General features: G+C 45.3%; 1 protein-coding gene across 3 annotated transcripts in view; it reads right to left on the minus strand.

Annotated features, from left to right (window-relative positions):
* Nucleotides 1-10,020, minus strand: part of Proser2 (proline and serine rich 2) — a 31,880-nt gene extending 21,860 nt beyond the window's left edge. For 2 of the 3 annotated variants that reach the window (XM_027405165.2, XM_027405163.2), the window contains exon 1: nucleotides 9,746-10,020. The gene's annotated coding sequence lies outside the window, so the exon portion shown is untranslated. The remainder of the gene's footprint in view (nucleotides 1-9,745) is intronic. The other variant, XM_027405166.2, reaches the window with a different exon arrangement.
* Nucleotides 10,021-16,116: the final 6,096 nt, after the last annotated feature.

Here is a 16,116-nt window from a genome sequence, read left to right on the forward strand (position 1 = left end):
CACAGTCCCCAGCAACCTGCCAAGTAAACAGCCCTTTGAAGGCTCCAGATTGCTCCAGGGAGCACAGACCCATCAAGCCAGCAGCCTTTGTAGGTTCCTAATATATGCCACCAAGGAACCCATCTGTAGGCACACAGGCTCAGAGTGATCCTTTGGATCTGGCCAGTCCTTACCTCTTCTACCTAAATCTCCACAACATGAATCCCCTCCCCCCATTTAGCCCAGATTCCTTAGTATCCCGAGCCCTACAGCTTTCTGTTGCTCTTTCCCAGCCTTCTAAATCCAGCCCCAAACTTCATCAAACCTATCACTCCATGATAGTCATAATCCCTCTCCCAATACATACACTTACATGCTTGAGACATGGTCAGCCCAGGCTGGCCTCAGACTCTCTATGTACCACATGAAGGCCTTGCCCTGCTCCTCCTGCCTCCCTCTTCTGAGCGCTGGAATGAAGGGTGTGCACCACCATGCACAGTTTCTTTGTTGTGGGACTGAACCCTGGGCTTTGTGCATGCTGGGCAAGCATTCTACCAACAGAAACACACCCCAGCCCCTCCTCTCTGACCTTCTTACTGTCCACTCTACTCCATCCTTTTGGTCTTGCTGTTCATATTCCACCACTGTAACTATGGGACAGCACCTCTATCATTCTGGAACAACTGATCTCATCAGGTTTCTGTATAGGATTCCTTTTTCTTCAACTATATTATAAATTTCTTATAGGCAGAGGTGTGTGTATGCAAGTGTGTGTGTGTGTGTGTGTGTGTGTGTGTGTGTATGTGTGCGCACATGAGCATATGTGTGCCTTCACAACATTTTGGCTGATACTTGTCACCAAATATAATCATACCCATTACTTAATTACCTCCTCAGCACACACACTTTTTGAGACAGGTTCTCACTATGTTACCCTAGCTGGCTATGAACTCACAGAGACCTGTTTCTGGCTCCTAAACACTGGGATTAAAGGCATACACCAGGGGCTAGAGAGATGACTCAGCAGTTAAGAGCACTACCTGCTCTTCCAGAGGACCAGGGTTCAAGTCCCAGCACCCACATGGCAGCTCAATACTGTCTGTAACTCCAGTTCTGGGAATTAGACACCTTCACACAGACATACACGTTTTAAAAAAAAAGAATATGGGTTCAGTTCCCAGCACTTGCAGGCTAGCTCACAAATGTCTATAACTCCTGTACTGAGGGATCTGATGCCCTCTTCAGGCCTTTACAGACACCAGGCATGAACACAGTGAGTATACATACACACATGCAATCAAAACACCCAAATACATAAAAGTAAATAAATGTTTAAAAAAAAAAAAAAAAAGGCTTACACCACCATGCCTGGCTAAAAGCCCACAATTTAAAATTCTAAAATCATCTTATTTTCTTGGGGTTAGGAATGGGTTTGGATCATAAAAACAGATTTGTTTTCTGACAGAGTCATGTATACAGTTCAGGATGGTCCAAGATTCTCCATCTTCCTGCTCTGGCCTCAGGGTTTTTGTTTTGTTTTTAGCAGTATGAGGGTCAAACCCAGGGCCCCAGAGCCCTTTTCATGCAAGACAGGGGTTCTACCACCACTGACTTCATCTCAAGCCCCCTGAAAACAGACTTTCTGAGTTTGGTACTTGTAATCTCAAAATTCAGAGGAGGCTGAAGCAAGAAAGTAAGAGTTCAAGGCCAGGATGTACTACATAAAGAAACATTGTTGTTTTTTTCCAATGCTGTCAACTGAACCCCAGGGTGCTCCCGAGACACCCACGCACTCACGCTGTACCCTTGATCCTCACCTTTCTTTGAGTAGGGTCCCTCTGACCCAGGACTGAGAACTAAACCCAACTTCTCACAAGCACGGTAGGTAAGCACTCCACTCCCCAGCTATATCCTCAGTCTTTTTTAAAAAACACTTTTATGTTGAAACAGGGTCTAAGTTGCCAGGCTAACCTTGGATTCACTCTGCAGTCCAGACAGGCCTTGAACTTGTGATCCCTCTGCCTCAGCCTAGTAAGGATTAGAGCCCTGTACTACCAAGCCTGGCAGTATTCTCTTAACTTCTGACAGTTTATGTAAAAATCAAAGACTTTGCCCCACGATGGTGGCACACACCTTTAATCCAAGCACTCGGGTGGCAGAGGCAGGCAGATCTCTGTGAGTTCAAGACCAGCCTGGTCTACAAGAGCTAGTTCCAGACAGCCTCCCAAAGGCACAGAGAAATCCTGTCTCAAAATAACCAAAAAAAAAAAAAAAAAAAAAAATCAAAGCCCTTAAATTCTAAGACACTCAATGGGATACAATGAAAAGGCTAAGACCAAATAATAAGCGGTAATTATTTGCTCTTCAAAAACACAAGGATGATTTCATCTAGATTTCTGATCCTTAGAAAAACTCTTTCTGAGCCATGTAGAGAAACAGCCATGATGGATGTCAAACTATCTCTGTTATTAATACTTTCTGCTACTAATAGGAGGTAGTAACTGAGTGATGGTCATATCGAATGAAAGTAATTGATGGGCCTACACTGAGGCAAACAAGTTGACCAGACAGTCTCGAGTCTGCAGGCTGAGTAACAGTCTATGGGCAGAGGTCCCTTGCCATTTGTTTACAGTCTCTGAGCAGGAGATGAAAATCTGATGTCCCTAAAAATGAAAATCTCACCTGAAGAGTGCAGGAGCAAACTCAGGCTGGGAAACTTTCAAAATGCAATGGAGTCTTTGCCCAGACAGAGGCTGCAAATTTTCACTCAGCTCAAAATTTAAAAACCGACACTTTAGATGCCTATTTTAGCTGGGTGTATTGTTTAATTCCAGCAAAGACAGAGGCAAGCAGATTTCCATGAGGTCACAGCCAGCCTGATCTACATACAGAGTTCCAGGACAGCCAGAGCTATATAGAAGGAACCTGTCTCAAAACAAACAAACAAAATCCCCAAAACAAACAACCAAAAACCACAAAAGGCCTATTTTCTTTCTAGATATTGGGGGCAAGGTTTTTAAAAACAGAAGAAAATGCCAGGTTAAGCTGTTCTTTTGAAAGACAATGTTGTGTACTTTCTTCAGCAAATGCTGCTGAGTGCCCACTACGTGCTACGTGGTGAGATAACTGTAGTCCCTCTAACTCAGAAGCGGTATTAATACCTTCTTGTTTTACAAAGCCCTTTGTTCCCAAGAAGCTTAAAATTCTCACCTGAAGTTTTCCCCAGTGGAGTTTGTTTACTGCTGTGTTCGTAGCACCTGGTTAGACTGGACGGGGGATCTGCTTTGCATATCTCCTCTCCAGTGAATAGACCTGAATCAAAACCAGGGTAAAGCTGGTACAAGACCTCCTGCTGGGCCCAGCTTTTTCTCTTGTTGCATTGCTAGGAGTAGAACCCAGGACTCTGCATGTTTGGCTACTATTAACCCTCAGCCCTAGTGCAGAATCCTTTGACTGCATCTCAACAAAACTTCTTTGCTGGCTTTTGTCGGAGAAGGGAATAGGCATACTCTACTTGGGGATGTGGACACAGGCTCCTCCTCCCTAGACTCTGCACATACATGTTCAGGGAACTCAGTAACAGTGTCCTCAAGAGCCCACTTTATGTGCTGGCTGTGAGTACAGTTAGCAGCCGGCCTTAAATAAGGGGCTCTTAGGTCTTTGTTAAGAAGCAGGACCATCAGTGTTGGTGGGTAACACTGGATGACTCCAGTCAACAGTTAAGATGCTGCTATTTTCACAAGCTTGGTACAAGTGCTGTCTACCAGTCTCTCTAGGAAAAAACAGAGCACCTTAAGTAGTTCAAAGAGTAGAGCTTGATAATTATTCAAATAATGAAAAGGGTCTGTTGGCTGCGGCACAGTCAGGCTTGTAACCTGATGAGCCATCTTGGAAAATAAACACACAACTCACATCGCACCGAGAGAGACTAGCTAAGCGGTACAGATTTAAATATACACTGCAGGCTTTTTGCTGTTTTGTTTTTCTGCAGAAAGAGGGATTGGGCATGCCAGGCAAATTCTCTACCACTGAGCTACAGCCTAGGACCTTACCCAGGGCTTTTCTATGATTTTTTCAAAATCATAGGCTAAATTCTGGCCATGGCTGAAAAGGGAAGGTCTGCTAAGTGGTACCGTCAGATGCAGTGGCCATGTGAGCAGGTCGAGCGCAGCTGCGTCTCACTCATCAGCAATCATCCCAGTCTTTTTATAACTGCGTTGGTAGTTAACACTGTAAAAGAGGGCAGTGCACCTTGAAATGGAGTTCCGATTTAAGTGTATTTGCTTATTTGTTTTTGATCCTCCTGCCTCAACCTTCCCCGTGCTAGGATGATAACAAGCGTCTGCCACCACTCCTAATGCCAAATATGGTTTAATTGTTGATATGAACAGCTTTAAAGACAGTTTAAAGACTGACCTACACGGCGCAAACGCTGCCTCCATTCCCCCTAAACTTAGAGGACAATTTAACCTATCACAGGCCTTAGCAAGTTCAAGGCCGCCGTGGCTAAGCAGGTTCTGGGGGCTGCTTTTGGCTGTCTACCTTTTGCACAGTACTTTGAAAAACTTTTGCACCAAGAATTCCACTGGGCATTTTTCAGGTGCTTTCTCCCATACTTAGCATTTCATCTTTACATCTTCTTATTTCTAACCACCCTTCCTCATTCCTCAGCACTCTGTGTGCAAGCCCGCTCCACAGCAAATCAGTGTCTACTATTACAACCACACTCCTGAGCCTTGAGTGGCTAGTGCCCAAGGCAAAAGCCGGACTCTGCACAAGACGATCAAAGCGCAGCTCTTCCATGTCAGCCTCATTTCTACCCTCCCCTCCAACCCCAAAGATTTGTTTGTGTCTTTGTTATCAGTCCATAATGACAGGAGTATGTATCTTATTTTCTTTAATCTCAAAGTTCTGGAACAATTTCCAATGTGCTGAGCATGAGAGGGGGAAACCCCCCCCCTTTCTTTGACAGTCTCTTGTAGCCCAGGCTGGCCTTGGACTCACTATGTAGCTAATGATGACCTTTTACTTCTGATCCTCTTGCTTCTACTTCCCTAGTGCTGAGATCACAGGCAACTGTCATTATAACCAATGCTTTGTGCAAGCACTCTGCCAATGCTACACACCCAGTCCATGAGAGGGACCTACACATCCACTAAAACTTAGTTGTCTGAAGCTTTACTGAAAATGCCAATGCCCCCATTTTAGGAGATAGCAATGGGCCACTCTTAGAGCCTAAAAGTAACCTCCCCAAACTTATAATCAATACCTATAAAATTAACTATTTAAAATATCTGCAGAGAACTGAGTTTGTAAAGGGAAGAGTCTTGCATCTACAGATGTCCTGAGAAGTCAGAGTCCCATCCCAAAGTACAGAACAGAAAACCAAGTTACAGAAGCTCCAAGTGTGAACCCTAGGATCACATGGCTATCACATGATGAAGCCCGACTAGGGCCCCTGAATGCCCGTGGAATGTGGTTCTCTGTATGCTCCTTTAACCTGTGCCTTTTAGAAATAAATGTGTAATGTATACATATCTGTTAGTCTGCCCGGTGACTACATCAGGGCTCAGCACATGATAGGTGGTAGAACAGGCTACAAAAATTGCTGGAGAAACAAATCAACACCCTAGAGTTTTGAATGAAAAAAAAACAAAAAAAAAAAAAAACAAAAAACAGGCAGAAGATTAAATATTTCACAGCACTGGTCAGACAACTGGCCCCTGAGAGAATCAGTCTCAAAGAGAAAGAAGAAAACCAAAACAACCCACAACAGAACAAAGGGTTGAAAGAGAACCCAATCCACAGACTGAATTCGCATGTAAGATTTTGGTGATGTAAAAAAGGCTAAAACAAACCAGAACTACAGTTTGCATAGGCAATGAGTATCTCCCACAAGGGCTCAGGTGTTGAGAGCTTGGCTCCCAGCTGGTGAGGCTGTTTGGGGAGTATCTGTGAACATTATGAGGTGTGGCCTAGCTGAAGGAAGTAGGTCACCAGGGGTAGGTCCTTGGGGAGTATCCTGTCCCAGGCCCCTTCCTGTCCTTTCTTTTCCTCTCTGCTTCCTGTCCACTTCCACCTGACTCTGCCGCCATGATGCTCTGTTCAAGTGCTCTGGCATCAAATTAACCTTTCCACCTCTGAGTTGTCCTCTCAGGTGTCTTGGTCACAGCAATGCAAAAGTTACAGAGGAGAGAATAAAGTTGTCAGCGGACATTTCTCTAAAGATGTGGGGAAAGATGGCTGAACAGGCAAGCACGCTTACAGTGCAAGTCTGATGACCTGAGTTCAATCCCTGGAACTCACAGCAAAAGGAAAGAACTGACTCCCCCAAAGTTGCCCTCTGATCCCCATAGGTACACAGTGGCATGAATGCACACCCCTGCGAGACACACACACACACACACACACACACACACTCCACAGCAAATCAGTGTCTACTTTGTTATCAGTCCATAATGACAGGAGTATGTATCTTATTTTCTTTAATCTCAAAGTTCTGGAACAATTTCCAATGTGCTGAGCATGAGAGGGGGAAACAAATAAATAAATAAATAAATGATAAGTACTGTAGCCTTCCCCTTTATCTGGAGAATCCCAAAAATTGCATGGCACAGAGTAGCGTACTGAACCCTGTCCTCGCCCCCCACATCCCACTTGTCACATGTACATACCCCCTAACACACACACAACACACACACACACACACACACACACACACACACACACACACACTGTAGATAAATGTGGGGATGGCCACCAAGCATAGGAAACAGTTCTCAACATTGTTAGTCATTAGGGAACTACAAATCAAAACCACAATGAGCTACTACTTCATACCATTAGGATGACCATAACGAGCAACATGTGGGCTTATACATACAATGGAACACTGTGCATTAGCAGAAAAAGGATAAAAGACCAATACAATAGTGATGAACCCTGAACCACAAAGGCCAATACTTCAAAATTCCATTTGTATGAGAGTAGGCAAATCCAGAAATAGAAAGCAGATTAGTGGCTGTCGGGGGGGCTAGGGTCATGGAGGTAGGGAGGCTGTTCAATGGGGAAGGCTGATGGAAAAGTTCTAGAACCAGACAGGTATAATGGTTACATGACACTATTAATACACTTAGTGTCATGCTTTAATAGACTTTAAGATGATAAATTGTATGTAATTATGTACTTTATATTTTACAATAAAAAAATGATAATTGGACTGGTGAAATGGCTCAGTGGGTGAAGGTGCTTGCCACCAAATTGACAATCTGAGTTCTAAACCAGAAATTCACAGAGTGGAAAAAGAGAATCCATCCCTGTCAGTTGTCCTTTGACCTCTACACTCACACTGTGGTACATACACATGTATGTGCACATGTGTACACACACATAAAAGCAACAATAAATGCAATGGACATTTTTAAAAATGAGAACCATTTCAGCACCTGGGAGGTAGAGATAGGTGGGCTAGGAGCTCAAGGTCATCCACTGTCAGGTACCAACTTCAAGGCCAGCCTAGGCTAAATGAGAACCTGATGGGGGCAGGAGTGGGAGATGCGAATCAAGTTTTCCCAGTGCTAAAGTATCTAGTATGATGATATCCATTCATAAGAGCTAGCAAGTACTGCTCCAAAATGGTGGGATGCTAAGTCGCACAGAGCATGAGTACAGTTCCAGCTCTCATTAAACTCTCTCGAATGTCAAGACTGGGTGCTGCTACTCTGAGAGGAGACAATGGCATTACCGAGAGGAGAAACTTCACTGTGCTTCTTCACAGACAGGCTGTTATCAGGGATGTCACTACATGCAGAGAAGGAAGTCCCAGCATGGTAGAGGCACTCAGAAAGGGGACGGAGACAGCCTGTCCTCTGTAGGGCACCCATGAGGAAGCCTTCACCTCACGCCCAGAAAGTGCAATGGAAACCGAAATGAAATGCTGCCCTCGATTATCAAAAGTGCTCGAGTTCTGGGATGCTCCTAGGATTCCCCTGGCACCTACCAAATGGTCTTGATGCCACTGGCATTCATCCCGTAACAATGCAGATAAGATGCACTTGAACTTTCTGTCCAGAGGCTTCCCTGTGCTTTGCTCTGCTCCACCCAGGGCTTTCACTTCCCTCCCTTCCATCTCAGGCTCTGTTCTGCCTCTAGTAGTCACCCGAGCTGATCTTCAGATCAACACAAGGTGCCAACTGCAGGCTCCTGAGGTGTCTGAGAACTTTGGAATCAAGGCCAGGTGTCTTGTCAGCCACTGACGAAGGCACGGTTACCAGATCTGGTTTTAATCAGTTTGGACCATATGGCCCTTATCTAGAAATTCTTGCATGTGCAGTGAGTGGTTAAGTCAGGGCTCAGCACATAGGAGATGGTCAAACAGACTACAAACATAACGATGAATGAACGACTAGCTAGCTACACCAAGGCCTGCATTAGAACAGGCCAATCCCTCTGCAATAAAGAACTATAAGGTCAAACAGACTCAGTTATTTTCAAAAGCACAACTCCTCTTTATAACTGCCACTTACTCTAGTTTCAAATTTCTGGTTTCTCTGAGTAGAGAAAATGTACTTTAAAATTATCAGGAGAAGCTCATTGGAGGCAATGTTAGAAGGAGCCTATCCAGCCACTGAAAATGAGGCCTTTACTCCGTCTGGGCAAGAAAACACACAAGATTCCATACATACACTGTCAAGCCTGGCAAGAAAGATCTTAGCTGACTTCCACCCTTCCCACCCAACCCCAAGTAAATAGGGCATTTGTTTGTATTTCCACATTGGCTGCACCAACGAAAATACCTCCTCCACCTAGAAAAACAATCTGGAACATTCAGGCTTGGAATATGAGGGCAAAGTTTCAGCACACACTGGAGCACCTCACAGAAAATTATTTTTCATACAGGTCTGTTCTGCAAGCACTTTCCACAAGTTTACACTTAATACCTGGTTTCGTGTTTCTTGATCGCTCAGGGACAAAGCTTTTTGTTGTTATTGTTGTTCTTTATTACAATTGGAACCAGAAAGATAGCAGGGCTTGAAAATTTTACTCTGGGCTGGGCGGTGGTGGTGGCCGCGGCGCAAGCCTTTAACCCCAGCATTTGGGAGGCAGAGGCAGGCGCACCTATATATGAGTTCAAGACCAGCCTGGTCTACAGAGCGAGCGCCAGGATACGCTCTAAAGCTGCACAGAGAAACCCTGTCTCGAAAAGCAAAAAAAAAAAAAAAGTTTTTCTCTGTTTGGGGGAAACACATTCCTTTACACCGAATAGGTTCAGGCAAAGAGTTAAATGCTGTCCTGCGGCTAAGTGGCCGGGGTGGGGGTGGGGGGGTAGTGGCTTAAATTTAGAATCTGTAAAACAATGCAGGGAAACTTTCCGTCTTGGAGAAACGCTGCCGTTTGACTGCCTTTTGTTAAGCCGTGTCCCATTAGCCGTGTCCCATTCAGTTACTTGCGAGAAACTGGCGGGGGCACGGAAACCTACAGAAAGATTCGCGCAGGACCCCGGTTTAACAGGTGGCTCTGACCACCTCCCGGGTCTCAGCCTCTCAGGGGACACGGTCCCCGCGCGCAGTCGGGCGCCGATCCCCTCCCCAGGCTCTGGGAAAGGGCAGTGGGGACTAAAGCCTGAGAGTCAGGGACCCAACGCACGCAGACTACACGCCGTGAGCCACAGAGCGCTCGCCTTCGGGAAAACCCTGAGGTTTTCCTGAGGAAGCCACGCGTCGCGACCCCTTAAGACCGGGGATGAAGGCTATTGGGTGGCACTGACCTCGGCGACGACGGGCGCCCCAGCTGCGAGCAAAGAACTTCTCCAACTTCAGAGACCTGGACCCGGTGCCCTCGATGATCCGGACAGCTGCTGCCGCGCCCCTCGGCCGGCCTGTCCCAGCTCAGTAGGGTCGAACTCACCGAGCCAGGTCCCCTCCGTGGGCCGCAGGTGTCCACGCCGACTGCGACCCGGAGCGCTCACGCAGTCCACCCGTCTGCAAGCCGCGCACACCCGCCGACTGTCCCGGACGGCTCGCCGCGCGCTCCCCGGTGCGCCCGGCACCTCCCCTCTGCGCGTTCACTGTCGTGCGCGCTCCCGCCACCAGGCGGCTCGCTCCGCATCTCTGCCGCGCGTTCCCGGCCTCGGGACTCCAGTTATTCAGAAGTACAGTGCGCGCCCCCGCGATATTTAAAGGACCAGAGCCTAAAACCCCTAGCTGCGCCTTTGGCCACCTTTCAAGGTCTTCTTTTACTTATGAGACTGAAATAAGGGTTAACCATGTGACATCGTTATGCGGATGTGCTTTTGAAGTCCTGAACGAAAGGGGACTTCTCCACCAACTTTGAGAGTTTCATTCGTGTTTGTTTTTTGAAGCAGGGTTTCACCATTCAGGATGACTTCAAATTTGTGATCCTCCTGCCTCAGCTTCCTGACTTCTGGAATTACAGGCATTCAACAGCAACACTATCTTGGAGAGATTATTTTCATTTAATAATAACAACGGCAGCCATTAATGAAATACTTATACTCTCAGACATGTGACAAACATTATTTCTTTTAATTCGTTTGGACAGTGCTTATTTTATTTTTTTCCTATTTAATTTTCTTGGGGGTAGATCTTTTGTTTTTGTTTTTTGAGAAGGGGTCTCTCTATATAGCCTTGACTGGCCTGGAACTCACTATGTAGACGAGGCTGGCCTCCAATTCAGGGAACTCCATCTGCCTGGCTGGGATTAAAGGCGTGTGTGCTACCACACCCAGCTTTATTTCTTTTTTAATGAACTTGTAAGAGCTGCATATGTTTGTGAGGTACTTGTGGAATGTTCCTGTACTCGTGCATATTGAACAGAGTTTTTTTTTTTTTAATCAGAGTAAACATAGCTACAGCTCCTCAAATAATCAATTTTTTTCTATGAAAAATCTCAAGATCCTCCTTGCTTTTTTTTTTTTTTTTTTGAGAACTTTGGTTTCTTTTGGTACAGCCACTTATTTATTTACTCATTTGTGTGTGTCTTGAATTGCTTCACGAACCTAAAGGTCATAGGGCATTCTTCAGAAGGTGGTGCTTTCTTGCAGCACACAGGCTAAAACTTGGGGCTCATGGCAAACGCCTTAACCTGATGAGCCATCTCCAGGGCCTCGTGCTTTGGTTTCTTATGGTCACTTTACAGAGAAGGGATATTGAGGTAGCCAAGGCTGAAGAAATGCTCAGCTTTTGACCCTGCAGTTTGTGTCTATGTCTTTTACCACCAGAAATATTTCTGAATAGCTAATAACAACAGCTAATTGTGGGAGCCTTTTGTAAGTGGGTGGAAGTTAGTGTTACTGGTGAGAAAGCCAGGGGCATGTGTTTTGTTAATTGGAACGACAGCCATTGCAACAATCTATATTCCCAGAATGTTTGTGTTTATACCCATTTCACAGAAAAGTAAGGAAGTGGCTGGCTGCACAAAAAGACTGGCTTATAGGCAGCTGTCAGGGCTGAGTCCAATTCCTCGGTCATTAGATCATACCTTGGCCCTCCCCAGGAAGAAGAGCTACCTGATTAAAGGGAAGAAGACGTTTTCTCTAATAACACATTGGACTCACCTAGCTCCCTGCATCTTTAATTAATGTTTACAAAGCACTTTAATCTGCCCAACATGCTAGTTAATTAAGCAAGTATTATTATGCCCCTCTTTCTGAACCAAATCCAGAAGAGAACCTAACCTGACAGTTCCCCATCCTTGATGAATAAAGATCCAAGATTTCCATTTCTGTTGGGTTTTTCTTTGTTTGTTCCTCTCACTCTTTGTCTTGTATTGTGTTAGGTGTGTGAATGCATTGATCATTCAGTGGCTTTTTTAGAGGTATATAATATTACATGCTGTAGATGAAAGGTAAAATGTAATATAGGTAATCCTTGTCTTTAAGAAAGCATGTCAGAGCCAACGTGGAAATCAGTATGGCAGTTTCTCAGAAAGTTGGGAATCAATGTACCTCACTGTTGGGCATATACCCAAAGGATGCACACTCATACCACAAGGGCATTTGCTCAACTATGTTCATAACAGCATTATTCGTAATAGCCAGAACCTGGAATCAACCAAGATGCCCCTAAATCAAAGAATGGATAAAGAAAATGTGGTACATTTACACAATGGAGTACTACTAGGTGGTTAAAAAACAAAACAAAACAATGACATCTTGAAATTTGCAGGCAAATGGACAGAACTAGAAAAAGCCACCCTGATTGAGGTAACCCAGACCGAGAAAGACAAACATAATATATACTCATAAGTAGATACTAGATATAAAGCAAAGGATAACCAGCATACAGGTCATAACCCCAGAGAACCTAGGTAACAAAGAGGACCCTAAAAGAGACATACATGGATCCCCTGGTGAAAGATTTTAGTTTGCTGAGAAAAAAAGTTTCCCACAGGCTTTGGCCCAGGACAAGGAAATTGGCCCCAACTCGAGGGCAGACAAACAATCCTTTTTGGGTCACACCTGGCCAACAGACAATCGAGGACTTTTCAGGGTACATTCTATGGTTTTTCCTTTGTAGAAAAGCAGGTCACACCTGGGTGACCACTCTAACATGAGATCATACTTTGTAATCAATCACTTTGTGCCCCTTGCCTATATGCTGATCTGCGGTTTTTTCCTATATAAGGAGCTTACACCCCATGCTGGGGTGTGCAGCTTCCCCGATATTGCTGACACCCGAATGCACATTCGTTCAATAAACCCTCTTGCTTTTGCAGCTCTTGGTCTGGTTTCTGAGTCTCGGGGGCTCCTCAGGATCCTGAGGCCTTAGGGGTCTGGGGGTCTTTCACTGGGAAAGGGAAAGAGACAAGATCTCCCAATTAAACTGGGAGCATGGAGAGTTGGGGTAGGGTGGAAGGGGAGACCTGTGGAGGAGGGAGGAGTAGTGGGGAAAAATGTATAGCTCAATAAAAAAGAAAGAAGAAAGGAAAGAAAGAGGAAAAGAAAAGAAAGCAGGTCAGGACTGGTGTGGTGGCGCAAGCCTTTAGTCCTAGCACTCAGGTGGCAGAGGCTGGTGGATCTCTGTGAGTTTGAGACCAGCCTGGTGAACAGAGTGAGTCCTGGCCAGCCAGGGTCACATAGTGAGATCCTGTCTCAAACAAAAAGAAAAAAGAGCAGGAAACACAAAATCCTCATGCATTTTGACAAGTGCTTTCCAGGACTTCTTTTCACTGTTACTCCTCTTCTTTCTAAGCTTTTCTTTGGGGGTAGGTTTTTTAAAAGTATTTGTGGTGTGTTTCTTTCTTGTAGATGAAGTAAAAGGGAGGAGACGGAAAGATGATGGAATTAGGAAGGAAAAAGGAAAGGATAGAGATGGGGAGGCAACAAACAAGAAAGCAGTTGAGACTGAGAAGAAATGTCATCCAAGAGACCCCTCCCACTCACAAACACCAGTGTTTGAGAGAATTAATCCTGAGTGCCTTTACAGATGAACAGGAACTGCAGACACACTGCCTTCCACACCCCAAGCACCTCTTGTCAAGACACCTTTGTGCCAACCAGACATGCACACACTGGACATATGTGTTGAGAAAAGACACAAAGAGAGGTGGAGAAAAAGATATATGCAGTTTAGAAGGGACTTTAAGAATAGTTATTCCTAAAAATACTTAATTTTGCTCTCTCTTTTCTCTGAGAAGGTAGCTCTCTCTGTCTCTCTCTCTATCTTTTCTCTCTTCCCTTACTCCCTTACCAATAAACTTTCCACATTAAAAATAAATACCTAATCTCTAGGAAGGAAGCCTCTAGAACAGTGGTTCTCAACCTTCCTAATGCCTTGACTCTTTAATGCAGTTCAAGTGGTGACCCCTCAATTTTCATCACTGTAATTTTGCTAGTGTTATGAACATAATGTAAATATCTGTGTTTTCTGAAGGTCTTAGGTGTTAGACCCCCGGAAAACTCAGGTATCCGGGGTCCCAGGCCATGACCGAGGTCACCCCAATCACCAGGCAGATTTGAGACCTTGCTGCAAACTGCATGAGGCTTTATTGTAATTTAACGAGCTAATCCCATGTTAGCTCGGGTCTTTTGTCCACCCACCATGGCGGTTGGCTCAAAAAAGACAGTTCGAACCAGCTGCAGAGAGAGATCTTGTAGGGCAGTGTAAGGGAAGTGTCTAGGGGTACGCACAGGCTCACGATTGGTGTGCCTCCAGGCTTGGAGGGCTTGCCCTGTGTTGATTGGCCAACTGGTTGTTATGGCCCACAGGCCCTCCCAGGGTGGTTGCTGTGCACTTGTCCGTAAAGCACACCCAGAGTCGTAAAGCATAGCGCCACCAGCTAACTTCTGATTGGTTCCTTGTCACGAGGCAGGCACCTAACCTCTAGTGACTAAGACAAGGTCATAGCGAGCACGTGTTACTGTCATGGCTGCCAAAATGGGGAGCTGGTCCCTTCATAGGCAACCCCTGTAAAAGGGCCCTTCAATTCCCCAAAGGGTTGAGACCGGCAGGCAGAGAACCACTGTCCTCAAAGGTGTTTGTCTATAGTAATTGTTGTTATTTTGTTTAAGGTATAGAGCGCGATCATGATGGAACATGAACCAAGAGATTTGTTAACCATGTGGAGTTTATTAAAATGGGGGGGGGGACAAAAGGGGGAGAAGAGAGAGAGGTGAAGGGCAAGAGAGCAAGAGAAGAGAGAGTAAGTGGGGGGGGAGGGTCTGTCTTTTAAAGGGTTCCTTTGCACCTGTGTGCAGACTAGCACTCATGGAACCCTGGGTTGACCAGAGTACTGCCTTAGTGCATTCTAACAGGTAACAGGGGCAGGCCAGCATAATGCCTGAATCCTTACAGTAATCTTTACTGTTTTTATCTTTAGAGACAAAGTTTTTCCATCCTGAGTGCCAGGATTATAGACATGTACCTGTGCTCTAGTGCCCCCCATCCCTTTCTTTGTGGTGATCATGAGGATGGAGCCCAGAGCCTTGCCTTCCATAGGCCAGTGATACCTATAAAATACAGCCCTAGTCCTTGTCACTGCTTTAAAACTCAAGAAATTTGCTGAGCAAGATGGTGATTGCCTTTAATCCCAGCAACAGAATAGCAGGCTATTTCTTTGTGAGTTGGATTTTAGCTTGGTTCACATAGCTAGTTCCAGAATGGCCAGAGCTACATAGGGAGACCTGTCTCAAAAACAAACAAAAACAAAACAATGAGGTCTGGAGAAATGGCTCAGTGGCTAAGAGCACTGGTCTCTGTTGCAGAAGGCCCAGGTTTGATTTCCAGCATCCACATGGTGGCTCAAGGCTGTCCATAACTCCAGGGTTGGGATCGGAGGCCCTCTTCTCACTTCTGCAGGCACCAGGCACCCTTTTAACTTTACAAAACTTACTTTGACCTCATTTTAATTTTTTCCTTCACAGTGCTGGCAATTGAACCTAAGGCTGCATGCTTTACCATTGTTACAGCATCTCTTCCTCCTCCTCCTCCTCCTCCTCCTCCTCTTCCTCCTCTTCCTCCTCTACCATTGTTACAGTTTCTCCTCTCTCTCTCTCTCTCTCTCTCTCTCTCTCTCTCTCTCTCTCTCTCCCACCACTACCAGGTTTGTCAAGGGTTTTTAACTTTCAGGGTCAAGATTCTGGAAGAGCTTCTGAAGAGAACTTAAAGAAATCTTGGGTGGGTAGCCTCTATTATGGGCTCCTATCATGATGCCTTGCCTTGCCTCAGATCCCAAAGCAATGCTGCCAAACAACCATGGACTCAGAATGGTGAGCAAACCCCTCCCCCCAATAGCTTATTTATGCTATTTTGTTACTGTCCTGGAATGCTGGTTGACACCAAAGTTCCAAGTAGGAGACAAATACAAACTTTATATAAATAAAAATGTTTAAGGTATGCTAAGAGGGACTGGAGGTGTGTAAACCTGGCATGGCAGCTCCCTAGCACTGTGTCAACCCACCATAGTACTTCACACCTACGATTTCAGCACTTGGGAGATGGAGGCAGGAGAAGTAGAAGTTCAAGGTCATCCCGGCTAATTGTTAAGGACAAGCCTGGGGTACAAGAGACCCTGTATGAAACAGCGGCAAACTAGTAAATTAAGGTAAACATGTTTGTACTTTGTAAGAGAAAAAAAATCATGCTACACAACACCATTTCAATATGGAACTTACATGGT

The sequence above is a fragment of the Cricetulus griseus genome, chromosome 3 (genome assembly GCF_003668045.3).
Source record: "Cricetulus griseus strain 17A/GY chromosome 3, alternate assembly CriGri-PICRH-1.0, whole genome shotgun sequence".
Taxonomy (NCBI): domain Eukaryota; kingdom Metazoa; phylum Chordata; class Mammalia; order Rodentia; family Cricetidae; genus Cricetulus; species Cricetulus griseus.